The following is a 16,705-nucleotide window of genomic DNA, read 5'->3' as shown; positions in this document are numbered from 1 at the left end:
AGGGTCTTAGGTCTGGAAATGACACGGCATTGTAGCCGTTTAGGGATGGGGCATATCCTCGGAGCTGGACCAGCTCTCACATGGCGAGAGGGGCGTTTGAAGAAGAGGGCACCAGTGCTGGCCCGCAGGCAGATCTTGTGGGTCTGCAAATCAATGGGGCACGTATCTGTGGAGAAGCAGTGCTCAGAGAGGCACACGATATGTGCAGAGGGGTACAGTGTATTATTTACGTCTGGCGTGCCCTTACGCCCATGTCTGGCCATGGATTATTGGTGCTAAGGCACCCGGAGAGCCATATGGGCCCCCTCTTTACCTAGATCCTGTGACAGGGGGCCTCATTCCGAGATTGGAGGCAGTCATGGCGCTATTTGCGCCATGACTGCCTCCAATAACGGGACCGAGTCGGGTGTGGTGCAATGGGAATTTATCAGTCTAGTCCGACCCTGGCGGGACCAGTAAGTCCCCATTGCACCAACCAAATCCCCATTCCCATTTGAGCCCCCATAGGGCTCAATGGGAAGGGGGAAGGCGCTATTGACATGCCTGCTAATGGCAGGCCCGTAATTAGCGGCCTGGTCCCCTAACGGGACCCCTAAGGGACGTGTGGCCTAACCACACGTCCCTTGCGGTTCCCGTTAGGGAACCTCAGAATCGGGTGGTAGGGGATTACCGGCACCGGTCTCCTTACCGGTGCCCGGTATCCCCTACCGCCCGACTCGTAATAACCCCGAGGGTGTTCCAAAGTCTGCAAAACTTTCCAATGGTGCTGTAATCCAAAACAAACATCCAGCAGAGTGCTGCTATCGGCGAGTGCCACGCAGATCCTCGACTGAGCCGCGCGCCAGCCAGATACCAGCCCAGCCAGAACAGAGTTTCCCCATTTAGGCTTGGATTTCTGGGCTTCCGGGTGCACATGAGGTTCTGCAACACAGATTGCAGATCTTCAGCCACACTGACCTCAGGATCCTTGTCAAGGAGTAGCTGTTGGCCGGAGATGGGGTCATTAGCAGGACCAGCAACAGCAGAGGGCCCTCTTCCTTGGCTTCGGGAGAAGTTCAGATCTCTCTAACCGAGCCCTCCCATCCCAGCCAACCACCTATGTGTCAGGAGGCAAACGCCAAGTGGTATGTTTCAAGGTCTAGGAGGCCACAGCCGCCCCGGGCTAACGCTAGCTGAAGACGTTTCAAGCTGACTCGAGTTGCGTGTGCAGGAATTTGTCCATGAGTGTGATGATTTCTCAGTAAACTCTCCCAGGGGCAGGTAGAGGCAGCATGGATAAAACAGAGTTCACTTTTGCTGTGATGACCATTTTAATTGCCATGATCCAGACCCACATTGAGACTCGTCCATCTTTCAAAGAGTCTCTTCACTTCTTCCAAGATCCTATTTAGGTTCTAGCTTATCAACACAGCCTTATCCATGTGTAGGCATGTGCCCAGGTACTGGAGTCTCTCCGGAAAACAAATGAAATCCATGACTCCCGGGACTCTCATGAGGCCTTCTCTGGAGGGGAGAAGAGCTCCGGATTAGACTTCCCACCAAAGTCATTCATTATGGACAGTGTTTCCCACAGAGATGACCCAACAATCGTAATAACTTTGACTCGACAATGGAGAAAAACACTTGCCAATTTCATCGCAAGCTGAAGACTGTCTTATTTGAGTACCTATCATCCTGGTCCCTCCCCTTATACAGGGCTTTTGTCTCGTCTCAGGTGTCTGTTGCCTTGTGTTCATGTTTGGGGCGCCCCGATGCTTGCGGGCTTCGGCGCCATAAAATAAATAAATAAAATAACAAGGGGCAAGTCATTCAAGTATATGATTTGATATAATAGGTTATTTATAACACGCTTAATACGGTTAACAAGGTTTGTAAGCGCAGACCCGGGGATCGTACCTGTGTTGCTCCGTGTTGTCTTGCTTCCAAAGCGAGCACGTTGCTGCTGAGCTATCCTCCCAAGCCATAGCGTCTGCTTTCGACCCCCAATTTCAGTCCTTCCACTTTATTTTCCCCTCGCAGTACCGTAGCCAGGGTTTCCATAGACATAAACAGCAGAGTTAACAGGGGGATCCCCTTCGTGTGCCCCTCATTAGCTCAAAAGAACTAGCGATAAGCCATTCACCATGAGAGATGCTGTTGGGTTCATGTAAAGGAGTTTTGTCAGCCCAATGAACTTGTCGCCAAAGTCCATATGTCCAAGCCCCTTGCACTTTCCCCGTTACCGCTCCCCTTGTGCACGTCCTCAATGTCACTGGGCCTAGTAAGATCGTTGTTTTTGTCCTCCCTTGTACCCATCCCATGCCTCGTCCCACCCTGAGACACTTGTGTATGGGGGCGATATAAATAAAATATCATATCATATCATAGGTCATTCCACTCAATCAAATGCTTTTTCTACATCTAATGACAAGAGTGCGGCCGATTCTTCAGCTTTTCCTCCATTCGGCATAGTTTACAGCAGCCTCCTTATTTTATCCCTCACATTCCTCCCTTTGACAATCCCACCCTGGTTCTCGTTGACCGGCGTGTGCAGCCCTGTTTTCAAGCACTGAGCCAGTGCCTTGCTGAGTGCCTTATTGTAGGGGTTGAAAAGGCTGGTTGCCTGTAGTTTCCACGGTCCAGAGATGCTTCGTTAGGTTTCAGCAGTAGGCTAAGGTTTTCATGGTGCGGCGTGCATGGGAACACCCCACGCATTGCCTGCGTCAGACCAGAAAAATGCTCTCCCAATACCTTATATAATTCTGCCTTCAGACCACTGGGTCCCACAATCTTGCCAAGGCCAGAAGTATCTCTCGGTGGCTGATAGCCAATCTCCGGATTTGCAAAGAAACTGCATACATTGCTCGAAACTGGGAGGTGGGAAGGTCCATGTGAAGCAGAGAACCAATAAGATGATTGGGACCTCCTCTAGTGGACAAATAACTGTTCCATGTGTTGTCCTTTCTCTTCACTGAATTCTTGAAGATATAATAGAGAAACGTAAAGTATTGTAGGGCTGCAGACGTGGTTTGTAGCATTGGTTTGGGGGGTGTATTAGGTGAAGAAGGGTCCATGCAGTACCCATGTGTTGGACTCCCTGTCCAGTGGAGATGGAATTACTTGTTTCACTCGGTATCATTAATTGGGTCTTTATGAGATTGAAAAGTATTTTTCTATGTATATGTGTTTTTATGAATGAGAACATGAATTCTCTATTTTTGCACCATACATTCTTTTTTGTTTTTGTGTTTTTATGTATTTGAAAAGCAATTTTCTCTGTATATGTGTTCTTATTGGATGAGAACAATGGTTTCATGATGTCATTATAACAATAAGGTGCTCTATGTCCCGATTTTCTAGGTCAAATGAAAGCCCTGTTTTGAAGTAATGGTAGCTCTGTGAGACACCATGCTTGCAGTTGTTTTGCTACTTATTCCCGGGGTGTCTGCGATAGGGGTGTTCCCACACATAGTTGAGATTACACCTCCAGATTTGCCACATTTTTCCCACCCGGCCGAGGCAGATCCAAGAACCTCAGGACATTCTCTACGGAACTTAAACAGTTTCCAGTAGAAGTTCTCAAAATCTTCATTGAACCCAAGTGGGGTGCACATGGTTCTTCCAAGAGGAACTCGTAGCGCATCTATTAGGCGTTCAGAATTCACACAGTGGAACCTCTGTGCCAGCAGCTTCCTCATTTTCACAGTAGTTGATCTTCACCCTAAGTAGAGCATGTTCTAGCATCTCTCTCAGCATTTTGCTCAGCTAGATCCTCAGTCTCTCAACTTCTATCTCCATTTTTACAGAGCCATGTTCCTGCGCGGTGCGGGCCCGCCCTCTGCGTCTTTCACCGCTTTCACCAGCCTCCCTGGGATCTCGCTTCCTTTCTGGCCTGTGTGTGTCATCAGTTACCACCTCAGGAACCGTTGCTTCTCAGTCACTTCCAAACTTCTCCATTTCTTTTACTCCTGATGGTGTCTTTGCGGAAGAATGAATTTTTCAAATGCCAACTGAAGGATCGAGATAAAGTGACTCGGGGATAGCTCAAGACATACAGGGGCATGGTCTACGAATAGAATGTTTCCAATCTCATTGTTGTATTCCATGTGACCTCCCCCCACGCCCTCACAGAGGTTAAAAAGTAGCCATGCATTGAGTATGGGCCATTAGCAGGGGAGTAGAATGTGCAGCCCTGTCTGCGGTGCATTGTAGCCTCCATGTGTCCGAGGGCCCATGTTTATGGATGACTCCAGTTCGACCTTTGTGGCTTTGTTTGGCTCCTGCATTTGTTTCCTCCACCGAGACCTGATCAAGAATGGGGTTTAGCACTTCATTAAAGTCGCGCCCCACCTCCCCCAGGATCACCATGCCCCGCCCATGCCTCTGGATGTGTTGTGCAACCTTATGGAAAAAGACCCCATAATTGGCTGTTGGTGCATACGTGTCACAATACCAGTCCTCCTGTCACAATCATGGCTTGAGGACAGTACAGACGCATGGTATGTTCTTAAGGACCAGAATTGCAACAGGTTCGTCTTATCAGTGTCCTGGGGGCATACTTGACATTCTTTCTCTGTGCAAGTTTGAATCAGTCTCCCCGCCCTCTAGAGCCCCCAGCATGGAGTCCAGCAGTCCAGACACATACGCACTGGAGGGTGACAGTGTATATAGTCACAGTAAGATCACCCACCATCGGTGGCCAGAGGTGGCTCAGAGAGCTAAACAAAAATCACCAGCACCTAGATCTTTTTTTCAACAGGCACATGCAGGCACAATGCTGCGTTGAATCTATCACTCTTTTCCTGGGCAAACTCCTGGAGAAGTTGGCTATTTCCCAGCTTACCCTCCACACTGAATCTGTTGGCTGCTTCCGTGACCACTGGTCTGGTTTCAGAGCATCCAGAGGCACGGAAGCTGCTCTTCTGAACACCCGTAAAGATCTGCTCTCAAATCTTGATTCTAACCCCTCTCTGTCCTCGTTCTACTCAACCTCTCCTCTGCCTTTGATACAGTGAACATCCACATCCTGATCGTATGTCTCTGTGATACCCTGGCCATCACTGATCAGACCCTGGTGTGGCTAACCTCCCTTCTTTCTGACCACCCATCCCAGGTGGAACTGGGGTCTTTCCTCTCCCCTATCATTATCTCTACTTGTGGTGCCCCCCAGGGATCTAACCTATCCCCCTGGTTTTTAAATGGTTACATGGCCCCGCTGGCCCAAATGATAGCCTCCTTCACCTCCAACTTTCAGTGTTACATGGATGACATGCAGCTCTCCTTCAGGCTACCCCCGGCCTCTTCCTCTTCTTCACTCATACCTGACTGTCTGTCCGCAATTCAGTCATGCTGTGCTGCAGACGACCTCTGCCTCAATGCCAGTAAGACAGATTGTCCTCAATGGGACCCCTGCCCCCGCCTTCCCTCTTTCTCTCTGGCCGGCCTCGCTTGGCCCTGCGCCTCCAGCTGCTAACGAGGCAAAAAACCTGGTGGTCATCTTCCACTCCACTCTCTCCTTCTCGTCTCACAGCATGGACATCTCTAAAAAGTCCCACTACCAATTGCACCTTCTCAGAGGTATTCTACCTTTTCTCACCTTCCCCCATAGGCTCACCATCTCCAGAGCCCTGGTCAATTCTAGGCTTGACTACTCTAACAGCCTCGTTCTTAACCTGCCCTCTTCTACCATCTGTCGTCTTCAACTCACCCAGAACAGAACCGCAAGATTTATCCTTGGCCTCAAGACCAATAACTGCATCTCCCTGGCACTGAAATCCCTTCACTGGTTTCTCGTGGCTGTAAAGATTAAGTTCAAGACCCTTTGCATTGTCCACGTGGCTTTCTGGGGCCTGGGCCCAATCTATCTGCTATGTTCCCTCCCCAAATACTTGGCTTCCTGAGTCTTCCGCTTGTCTTCCTCCAACTCTCTGCAGGTGAGCCACTTCTCCAAACAGAGACTTAGGGGGAGATCTTTATCCTCTGCAGGTGACTCCTCAAGACTTTCCTCTTCGCCTCCTCCTTCTCTCTCCCCGCCCTAGCTAACCTCCTAGTCTGCTCTCTCCCCTCTACTTCTGCTCAGCTTTGCTGACTGGCTGCTTGGTGTACCTCAGAACCTCACAGGTCCCAAGGTTTTCCTGCCAGTCTCCTGCACTTGGCCCCGGGCCTTGCACTTGCCGCAATACAGCTGCACTTCGATTACGACCCTGAGAGTGGTATCTCTCTGCACTTAACCCATGTTCTGACGTAACTGGGCGCACTTTTCCCTATTGCCCCCCCACGCACTTCCTTATCTGTTCACCTGCATAACCTGAATGGACCATGCCTAGTAAGATTGTTTGTCTTGTCTTCCCTATGCTTTCCCCCATGCATGGTTGCGCTTTGCAACACTTGTGTATAAGCGCATAATAAATAAACAATCAATCAATCTACGTAAGCCATCCAATACACAAAGAAAGCAACAACCCATGGGTATTAGACATGCTTCTAATTATTGTCACCCTTGGCAACAGCATCTGCTATACAAAGGTATCATGCATCACATCTCCTTAGGGAGGGGATCTCGTCCGGGGAGCAGAAGACCAGTCTTCCCCAGTGGATCGCACTGTGTGTACACCATCCCCCTGAATGTTGGTTCCTGTATCTACCCAGAGGAGGGTATTCAGAAACAGGCTGAATCCTGGTATGAAGCGCTATATAAATACCTGACATTAAATATTGGCATCTCTTAAAAACGGAAATGATGTAACTGTATGTGGGGCGGGCTGAGGATTAATTTGTCTATTCATGAACCAGGAGATCAGAATTCTTAAGCCAGGTTTCCCGCTGGATCCAAATGTGTGATCCTGTACACATTGTGTTATCTGCATGGGTCTCAGTTGTCTTACATGCCAACATAGGGGAGCGTGGAAACAGGCTAACAACCAATATTAAGCATCATACAGAAAAACAGGGCTTTTACCCGTGTATAATGTTGCATATGTTTTGGCGATGTGCTGCCTTGACTGACACTGTGGCGAGATTAGGCAACGTAGTAAATCATTTCATATACAGGTAGCCCACCTCTCCCTGATTAGTTCGCAATTTGACTGATTTTGATTGCAAATCTCAGTAAATTGCTTCTGATCAAACGAAAGCTGCACAAAATAGATTACAATTACCAAAGTTCTTCTTAAAACAGCCTAGAAAAATTACAACTGAGAACTGCGCTCTGGGCCACATAAATTATGTAAATTGTGTAATAGCCCCTCTCCATCATTCGTCTCTCTCTGAAATCAATTTTCCAAACTTGGAATGATGAAAATCACTCTCCTTCCCTACCTATTCTGCTGTGCTCATTTCCTTTCACAGCACATAAAAAAGGGTAATTGGTGAAAAGTTGACTGACGAATACAGAATGCGCATAACAGTTTATTGATAACATTGGCAAGAGAAAAAATAGAAACTAAAAATATCTTTGTCAAAGTGGCGGAGTAAATTTTAATTATATTTCCAAAGGTTTCGTCAAAAAATGGTAATGAGGATGATATGGGCTTTTGAAAAAAAGCGATTTTTGTTAAAGTGATCATGGTTTTGGAGTTCTGGGGAGTCTTTTATTTCTTAGGATGGAATAGATGACAGGTGGGGTGTGTGTGTCCCACTCCGGTGGGGAGGGGGGAAGGGGGGGCTTCCCACTCCCAACACTTGTTTTGATTTAGCTATTTAGCTATATTTTATTTAAATTCATGTCTTTGTTTTTTAATGTTGTACTTTTTTGTACTTTAAAAAAAATAATAATGTTCAATTATTTTCCTACACCCTGTGGACAAGATTAGGGGCTCTGAAACTATTACCCATTTTAACTGTAACTATACAATTCAACATTTTCTCCTCCAGAATTGAATTATTGTACATTATAATGAACTCAACATTTCCACCTAGATTGCTTCAAACTTTAAGATCTTTTTGGTGTCGGTGAGTGGTTCCATTTTGTCATTTCTTTTTTTGTTATTGCTTGTTGTTCAGCAATGTTTCTTTTGCTCACTCTGTTTTCCTATAGTCAAAATTCAATGACCTCTGTTTGCTGCATGCACCTGTCGGCAACACACAAAAACGAAATACTAAGGGGATATTCAGGGGTGGACTGGCCTAGAGCGAACTCTGGAATATTCCGGTAGGCCTCTGAAACCTGGGACTCTTTTGTGTGATAATTCTACATTTTCTCATAGGAAAAGGGTTGGTCTTGTTGAAAAAGTGTGATATGGGGCCACTTTGAGAATTATTTCCAGGGCCTCTTTTGGGTCCCAGTTCACCGCTGGGGATATGTTTAAATGTGAGTAGAACTGCAGCACGGCGTGCATTTTAGAAGCAAGGGCGAGCAATGCTGTGCCACGCCCTTCATTTAGCAGAACATCATATTAAGGAGGTACACCAACAAGGACGCTGCTCACGGCACAACAAAAGAGGACTAATCACTGGACAGTGTTACAGGAACATTGTAACAGAACAAGTGCAATTTTGCAGGAATGGCTTCTGGGGACCAATTCCGTTGGTGACGGTGCGCGGTACAAATAACTTTAACATTAACATTTATTGCCACTTGTATTCGGGACGGGAGAGTTTGCCAGATTAGACGTGATAGGATGGCAGAGGTAAACACCATTTTCTGAGTTCATAGGGCCCCAGCAGGGATTAGGGGATGAATTGCCATGGATGGATGGTAATTCAACAGCAGTAACTCCTCTGGTGTTTGGTGCTAATGTGGAGGAAATACCTCGAGCCAAGGGCTGGCGGTATCCCCTCTGCATTGCTGCCAAACTCATAGCGCGCTGGTGGGGTGAAAGTGGCAGTTATTCCTGTGCCGCCACTTTTTTACCACACCACCATACTCGCAATAAGCCCTATTGTAGTTTTCATTTTTTGCATCCGGAAAAAAAAAATACAATTGAAGAAACTAGTGATGGAGTTTGCATTTGTATTATTGCATCCAGATTGCTTAAGTTGTTGTATTTGATGTTTTATGGAACTGTAGTTCTTGTTTTTATCATCGGGATTCGAACCGGTGTTGCACTGCATTGCTTACTTCCAAGACAAACGCGCTGCCCCTGAACTATCCTTCAAAAGAATCACAAACCCCCTCCCAATGCCTTCAGCAAGAAGCAAGTCAGAAGTGCTTGTGATGAATCAGAGATGATTCACACAGAAAACCTGGCCTAGGACCCTTCTCATGTGGCAAGGGAAAGGCAGCCATTTTCTGATGCTGACCCTGGGGGTGGTGCTCTGCAGGAGGATGGTGGGTGGGGCGGTGTAGGTCAGGGAGGATGGGATACCCCTTGTATAATTTTCCCCAAGACCCCAACCTTCTAATTGCCTATTGTAAAATAGAAACTGTTAGAAAAACTAATTTTTACATTCTGGACTTCAAGTCCCACAATTCCCAAAGTACTGGGATGAAGAAGAGGACTGCAGAGGCCCAAGACGGCAAGTTGCAGCCTATTAGGGATAATGACCTGCACCTGAGGGGGACTGGGAGGTATAAAAGGCCCCCTCAGGTGCAATTAAGAAGAGCAGTAGCAGAACGTTTAGTAGTTTTGACATCTCCACAGGGCAGCTGAAGCAGAAGTCAGATGTGAGCCGAGACGCTGGGTCCACCGTGGTGTGTAAAATGGATACCAGCCCTGAGAGGGTCCCTTCCTTATGCTCGAATCCTTGAATGCAGAGGTCGTGCAGCGGAAAGTGCACCGTTTAACAGTTTTTCCCATTGTCAGACAAGCGCCAGTGGCAGGCGAGCACCGGAGAGCTGTGAGAGCCAGGAGAGCTCTGCTGTTGTTGAACGAGGGCAATGGGAAGCAGTGAAGAAGAGGTTTCCGGGCCGAGCGGGAAAACAGAAGCAGAGGACATGGAGGCAGTGAGGCAAACTGACGCACATGCCAGACCTGGTGAGTTCACTTTTAGATTGTGACCCCAAAGTGCTCCGTACCCGTACGCTGGCCAAGTCCAGGGGCCTGAACCTCAGAAATAATATAAGCAAAGTAAAAGTGAAGAAGAAGAACGTTTTTGAATATCAAACCAATGTAAAGCAGGCTAATTCTTCTGTTGCAAACCACGCTGATTTAAAAGGAGCAGATGGCAGAACAAGAGCCTAATTATCAAACCAGATGGGTGTGATTATAACACGATGGGTCATTTTAAAAGCAAACAACAAGAGAGTGCAATAACCCAAGAAGGAAATGCAAACCACTATTGCCAAAGTTAAAAGAGAAACATATACATAAACATATAAAGAATGGGTATTGCCCAAGCCAAAAGAAGGCAATTGAGAATGTCAGTGTCTGTAAAGACTATTGTCCATATGTAAAAGGAAGTCATAAGAGGAAATGGCTTGAACCCACATTGCCAAAGCAGTGTGAAAGGAAGACAGAAGCATTATCAGCATTTGGTTAGCAGAAGTGGGAGAAACGAGAGTGGCAGGAAGGCTGTCCTTCTGATAGGAGTTATTCAGAAGGAGTGGAGAATAACCTGTATTGAGTGTGGTAATCACAAATTTGTAACAAATAGCACCAGTGTGGTTCTCATTTCCCGGGAAGAAATTCTTAAACTTGATGTTGTGGAGCAAAAGACATTGCTAACCTGTTTGAAGATAATCTTTAACACAGAAATATTTGCAGTAAGTAGTTTATTCCGGCTCGGCAGGAGAGCACACCAGAACAGGGAACATGGCAGTTGTAAGCCTGGTAGGTGAGTGGACCAAGTCGAAGCCAGTGAAGTACTGTGGTGTGCTTAAAATTCTAGAAGAAGAAGTTGAAGAATCACTAAAGTGTTTTTGTGGATTAAAGCCGAATCATCCTGACAATGCAGTAGCACTAAAGCAAGTGTTATGTGAACGGCTGCATAATTATTTAATATTGTCAAACAAGTTGTTTAGTTAACTGGTGCAGAAATATCCTGACAGAGAACTTTTTGTTGAAACTAATGAAGTAAGGAAATATTCTTTGCTGATGAAAAGAAGTTGTTTCAAGACCGTTGTCGCAATTGGAAAAGAGGAAAACATTGTTGAACACATTTGCACTGTTGGTTGAAGTCAAGTTGGAACTTTGTGTTATCAAGTTGGAACAAAAAGAGAACTGCAGTGGAACGTTTGTTATGAGACAGGATCTCCTTAAGCTTTTGGAACTGTTGAACAAAATCCTGCTTGAATCTGGGGAAGGGAATTCACCCAGATTATAAGGAGAGACGGTTTTCATGATGTGAACTTAACTGTTACATTTGTTGCTTTTGAACTGCCATAGATGACCTTGTTAAGCAGATGTATGTATAAGTGTGAGGGACAGAAACCTTTTGTTAGAGGGTTTCCCTTACTTTATTTTAGGCAGGGAAATCTTCATCATGGTAGGGATAGTGATGTGTTCATCCAACCTTTTGAGTTAACAAAATGTCATCTTTGAAAAACCTTCACAAAGTTGTCCACCTCCCATTTCTGATGCCTCGCATGCCCTAGCTTCCCCATCCATCTCTTTGATGGCCAAGCTCCCCATGGAAAGTGAAGTGGGAGAATGGAACAAAAGGCTCCCACCAATCCCCTCGCACCCCTGGCCTAGAGGATCACAGCCCAGGCACCCGCCACGAGAGGAGTTTGCCCATCTACCAGACGACCAAATACCCTGGTACAGGAACATACGAATGTGCCCACCAGCCTGCCCACCAGCCTGCCCTGCCCATGCCGACACCTGCGGCATGGATGAACTCGACTGAACCATGCAACAGTAAATGAACACATCATTAGAGATGCCATGACGACCTAGCCAACGGTCAGCACACCCGTGCAAGCATGCACACTGGACACTCCCACACCAATCCACACGAAGAACATGTTCAGTGCTATGACGTAGGTGACGGACACACCCACTGACGCGCAACTTTATTATTTTTCACATAGGCTTTTCAAAATGCAGAAACGCAAGACGCACAATGAACTCATCTAAAATGCTTGCTCACGCTTCTCCTAAACCCATGCATTACAATGAGAAATATAATGAAGACATGATACTGGGGATAAAGCAATATGATACCATAACCTAAAGCGCAGTGTACCAAACGTTTCCACCTATGCACCAGGCCCAAGTAGGCCGCAAGCAAGAGCTTCCATGAACATTGAATGAGCAAGAGTACAGTAGCTGACCCTGCAGAATGAGCCCGGCGAGAGCAGACAGTCAAGAGCACAATGTTGCAAACTCGCATGCCGCAAGCCGACGCCAAGGTCACACCTGCAAATTAAGCCAGACACACAGTGGAAAATGCAATATTAATTGTGCAGAATTCTGCCTCAACCACGGTCTCGCCTCACGTGACCAAGCCGAACCTGACAGGGTGCCAGGCCCAGGAGGAGGGAGGTGCCTGGATCCCACGTTTCAAGACACAGGCAGATACAATTAAGCGACTCAATGGACATCTGCGGCGGTGGGAGTAGCCTGCCTTCCAGCATATGAATAAATCCTCACATTGTCTGCACATACCCATAGTGATACATTGTTGCAAATGACAGATGCACCGCGAGCTGGGAACAGCGATGGTCCCAGACTGGGGGGCACGCAAATGGACCAATCAGAAAATGGGGCTCTTATCACTGATGCCATTAATATTAGCCGATCCTCAGGGGTCTTCATGTAACAATTTTCATGTATCAAATTGAAGGGACAACCCAAGTATACCACCTGACTGACCCTCCACCACTAACAACGCTCTCTATACGTATGCTATACTAATCCTACCACTCGAGGAACCAATCCAGAGTGGCGATAGGTTTTTTGCTAACTTTCCCAGGTGACGCAAGTAGCGCGTCATACTAAGGTAAAAAGGGCCTGCGAGCCCCACGATTGTGAAGTGAGTGTCAGGACGGACGCGTACGATCCTTGACCCATCCCTGCCGTTTTGTTTAATAAACAGCAGAATCACCTTGCTTCTTGCGTGTGTCTCATACTCATTCTTTGGGATATACGGGAGGAGTTGGGGCCTCCCTGCCCGGAGGTCCGCGGACGGCCCAGCCGACCCCGGGAGAATTTCCCCCCGACAAGTTGGAGGCACTGCTGAGATCTGTTTGAGGTCTGCTTTTATTTTATTTTTCCGAGTACTCCCGTTGCGAGGAGGCCCGGCGGCATGGCCCCCTCTGCCGCTGCCCCCTTTTGAGGACTACAGGACCATCGCGGAACTGCGAGAAGACCGGACAGCGCAATCTGGATATTGGCCGTCGGGAGCCGGTTGAGAAGTATCCCGCCCGCGGTTGGCGAGTGTCCAGACGTGGTCTAGACGAGGGGAGGTGGCGAGCCGCTTGGGGGGGTGCACGCAGTCGAGCGGCCCCGCATCAAGAGAACTTGGTGAGTATGCCACACACAACAAGCAATGTGAAATTGTGAGGGAGGGGGGAGGAATTGAATACGGGAGGCGGGAGGTGTTACACAGGTGCGCGGCGAAGGTTTAATAAATTAGTGTTGACGGTGCAATGAATGATAGCTGGACAAGTGCGAGAGCAGTCCGCTACGTTACGGAAGAGGAGGGGGCGGAGCACGAAAACATCACGTGCGGCCGCTCGTAGACACTGATTGGCCTAGGTCGCGACGACGTGTAAGGGTGTGTGTGTGTGTGCGGTTTCCTACGATTTGGTAATTATTGATCAATGAGTAGATGAGGATCCCTATTGATCGAGCAGGAAACTCGATAGATAGATGACGTTTCCCTGTAGGCGGTAGCTAGCTGGTTGCCTAATACGGAAGATAATTGGCTGGTTAAGCCCTCCTGTCAAGGGGCGTATCACACGCGAGGCGACGCAGAGTGCGCAGTCCGATTATATTGTTGATTATCTTGTTCCAGGCGCGACAGGAAGACAGCTGTGGGGTTAACGGGGGTAGATTGCAAGCGTATTTTGAACTTTTAAAAACATATGAAGAATTTACCAGTAGTTTGAAGAGATCGGTGACGTCACCAGTAGGGCTTTCATAGGATATCTCGAACACAAGGCATTTTTCTTTCTGAGAGTGATGGGTAAGAGAATTATGGTAAGGGAGTGGAAACGGAGGTAAACGGTAACGAGTTGATCGGGGGGAAGTTGAAAAGGGGGACGTGGCTGCACACGGAGAACGCCGGCCACGGCAAGTGAAGAAAGGGGAGGAGGAGTAAGAGAAAGTGGGACGGCTGTATAAGAACGTCACAAGGGGCACGCAGCCGCAGGGGGCTACGTGCGCCTCGGCCGCAGGGGGCCGTAAAGGTGTTCGGTAAAGGAAGAAAAGAAAGAAAAGAATATACAAATGCAAATGCTACATTTTACTAATTTTCCTTAGCGGACTATCGCAAGTCCCCAAACTTACGGGGCAAGGTAAAGATCTAAGGCTGTATAGTGTAAACTGTTAGTAAGATAACCGCTACCAAATAGGGGAAGGATAACAAGTGAAGCGCTACTATGTCATACGGGGCAGGATCGGGAGGGTGGGGGAACACCCTCACTACCCCGTTACAGCACATATGTAAAACACTGTCGCCCCATAGGGAGAAACTGATCAAGTATAGCATAGAATGGACACAGGGGACGGACAACAAAATGACGACACCATGGCCGCCTAATGGCAGTTTCGATCCATATACCCAACATTCACTATTAAACCATCTGCATAACACATACAAGGGAAAGAAGTTGGCGCACCACGTGGAGGTGTTTAATTTATGGAGGATGTTCCAAGGGTCCCGACCAGGACCAAACAGAATGTTCATTATGGGGGAAACAACGGAAGAGGAGAAGATTAAGGAGGAAGGAGAGAATGGGGAAAAAGAGAGTGAAGGCACACAGAACACGGGGAACGGAGAAGAGGGAGGAGAGAAGAGCAACAACATAAACGAAAAGGAAATAAAAAAGGAACAGAGCGACGATATACCCCTAGCGAAGGTAGTGAAAAAGGAGGAAGGGGGGTTATATCCTTTAACAGAACTACGAGACATGGTTCAATTAAGGGCGGCTGAGGGGTACTCGAACCCGGCATACAGCCCGCCACCATATACAGCCACAGGTAGCCACACAGGAAGGGAGCAGAGTAGCACGACAGGATCAGCTCGCACGAAAATACCCGCAGGGGAAGGGGGGATTGGCGAAGAGCAAATCGCAGGAATAGGACAGGATGAGTGGGTAGCTGCGCAGGTATTATTAAAATTACGAGGTTCATTAACAGAAGAAGAGGAGGAGGTAGTAAGGAAAATGGATGAGGACAACACCAGGAAGAGTGAAAGGAAAGGGGAAGAGGGGAAAAGAAAGGGGGAAGAGCTGTTACGACAGAAGGAAGAGATTTTGGAAGAACGATTAGCAGAATTAAGGGATGAGCAGAATACACTGATCAAGCAGCTCGAGAGAGAGGAAAGAGAGAGAGCACGGGAAAGGAAAGAAAGCAAGAATGAGTTGGATAAAATGAGGGAACGAACTGAGGAGAAAAAGAGAGAAGCAGAAAGGGTGAAGGCAGTAGCAGAAAGGGTATCCAGAGCAGCACTGCGTGACAAGAAAAGGGAGGAAGAAGAGAAAGAAAAGGAAATGGAAATATGGAGAAGGAGATTACTATCAGAAACGACAAGGAAATACGAAGAAGGGAGGATGATAGAGGGTATATTAGAGCGGGAAAGAGCGAGATGGGAAAGGAAGAAAGAAGAAGAAAGGATAATGGAAAAGATGAGTATTGAAGTAATGGAGGAATTAAAAAAGAAAAGAGAGGAAATTGGTAGAGGAATAGCGGAGAAAAATGAAGGGGAAAGAGAAGAAAGGAGAGAGGGGAGTGAAGTAAGGAGGTATGTATACAGAGACACAGAAGTAGCAACGACATCAGCACAAAGGGGAGCAATTGGCAAAGAAGACAAGGGAGGAACGGATCTAATAGACTTAAAAACAGTAACGATTAGGGGGGAAAAGACAGATTGGGGGTTGCCATTAATGGAGGACTTTTGCAGTGAGGAAGGAGAAGGGATAGAGAAGGAAGGGCGAGACAGTGAAAGGGAAAGCTTAGATAAATTATACATCACCCGGACAAATGGAGAATCACCATGGATCTGCAGGAGAAAGGAAGAACTGGAGGGAAGTGAGGAGGAAGAGCAAGGAATAGTGGAAAGGCAGACACATGCAGCCACACCCTCACCATCCCGTCCCACATGCTCCACTACCTCACGCTCATTACGTGCAACATGCCCATCTAAACTCGCGCCCTTCCCACACGAACTGACACCCTATGCAGGAAGGCTTAGAGACCTCCCTGGACGCAGGCAGGGAGAACGAATACACACGCCCACATTAAATAAAGGAAATGATCAAAGAAAGGGAAGAGATGGAGGAGAAACAGTTACGAGCAGGGGAAATATGGACCCCATTGACGATGTAGAAGACATGGAAGAAGAGGAGGGGTGTACGGATTTAATTGTGTGGGACCCAAAGGGCCAACCAGGACACAACCTAATGCCACTTCCGGAGAGGGGAGGGGTTAGACCACAATATGTCCCCTGGAAGCATGCAGACAAGGAAAATATAAAATGTAGGCTCCCATCATTAAATGGAGGTGCGGGAAAATGGATATATGAAATGGAAAAACACACCGCACGACAGAAATTGGCAGTGGGGGATGTAAAGGGCCTTCTAATATCAATATTAGGGGATGCAGCAGATGACATCTGGAAGAGAGCAGGCTTCCCCGGGGTCACAATGACAAACACATCACACGATGGGGCACCATTCGCA

At 47.4% G+C, this 16,705-nt stretch overlaps 1 protein-coding gene across 1 annotated transcript in view; it reads right to left on the bottom strand.

Annotated features, from left to right (window-relative positions):
• LOC138491168 (solute carrier family 12 member 9-like) overlaps nucleotides 1-16,705 on the bottom strand; it is a 1,232,896-nt gene that overhangs the window by 800,827 nt on the left and 415,364 nt on the right. The gene's annotated exons all lie outside the window — the stretch shown is intronic.

This window comes from Ambystoma mexicanum, chromosome 10 (genome assembly GCF_040938575.1).
Source record: "Ambystoma mexicanum isolate Mex_15411 chromosome 10, UKY_AmexF1_1, whole genome shotgun sequence".
Taxonomy (NCBI): domain Eukaryota; kingdom Metazoa; phylum Chordata; class Amphibia; order Caudata; family Ambystomatidae; genus Ambystoma; species Ambystoma mexicanum.
Note: the sequence above shows the minus strand (reverse complement) of the source record. Positions and strands in the feature narration are given on the sequence as shown.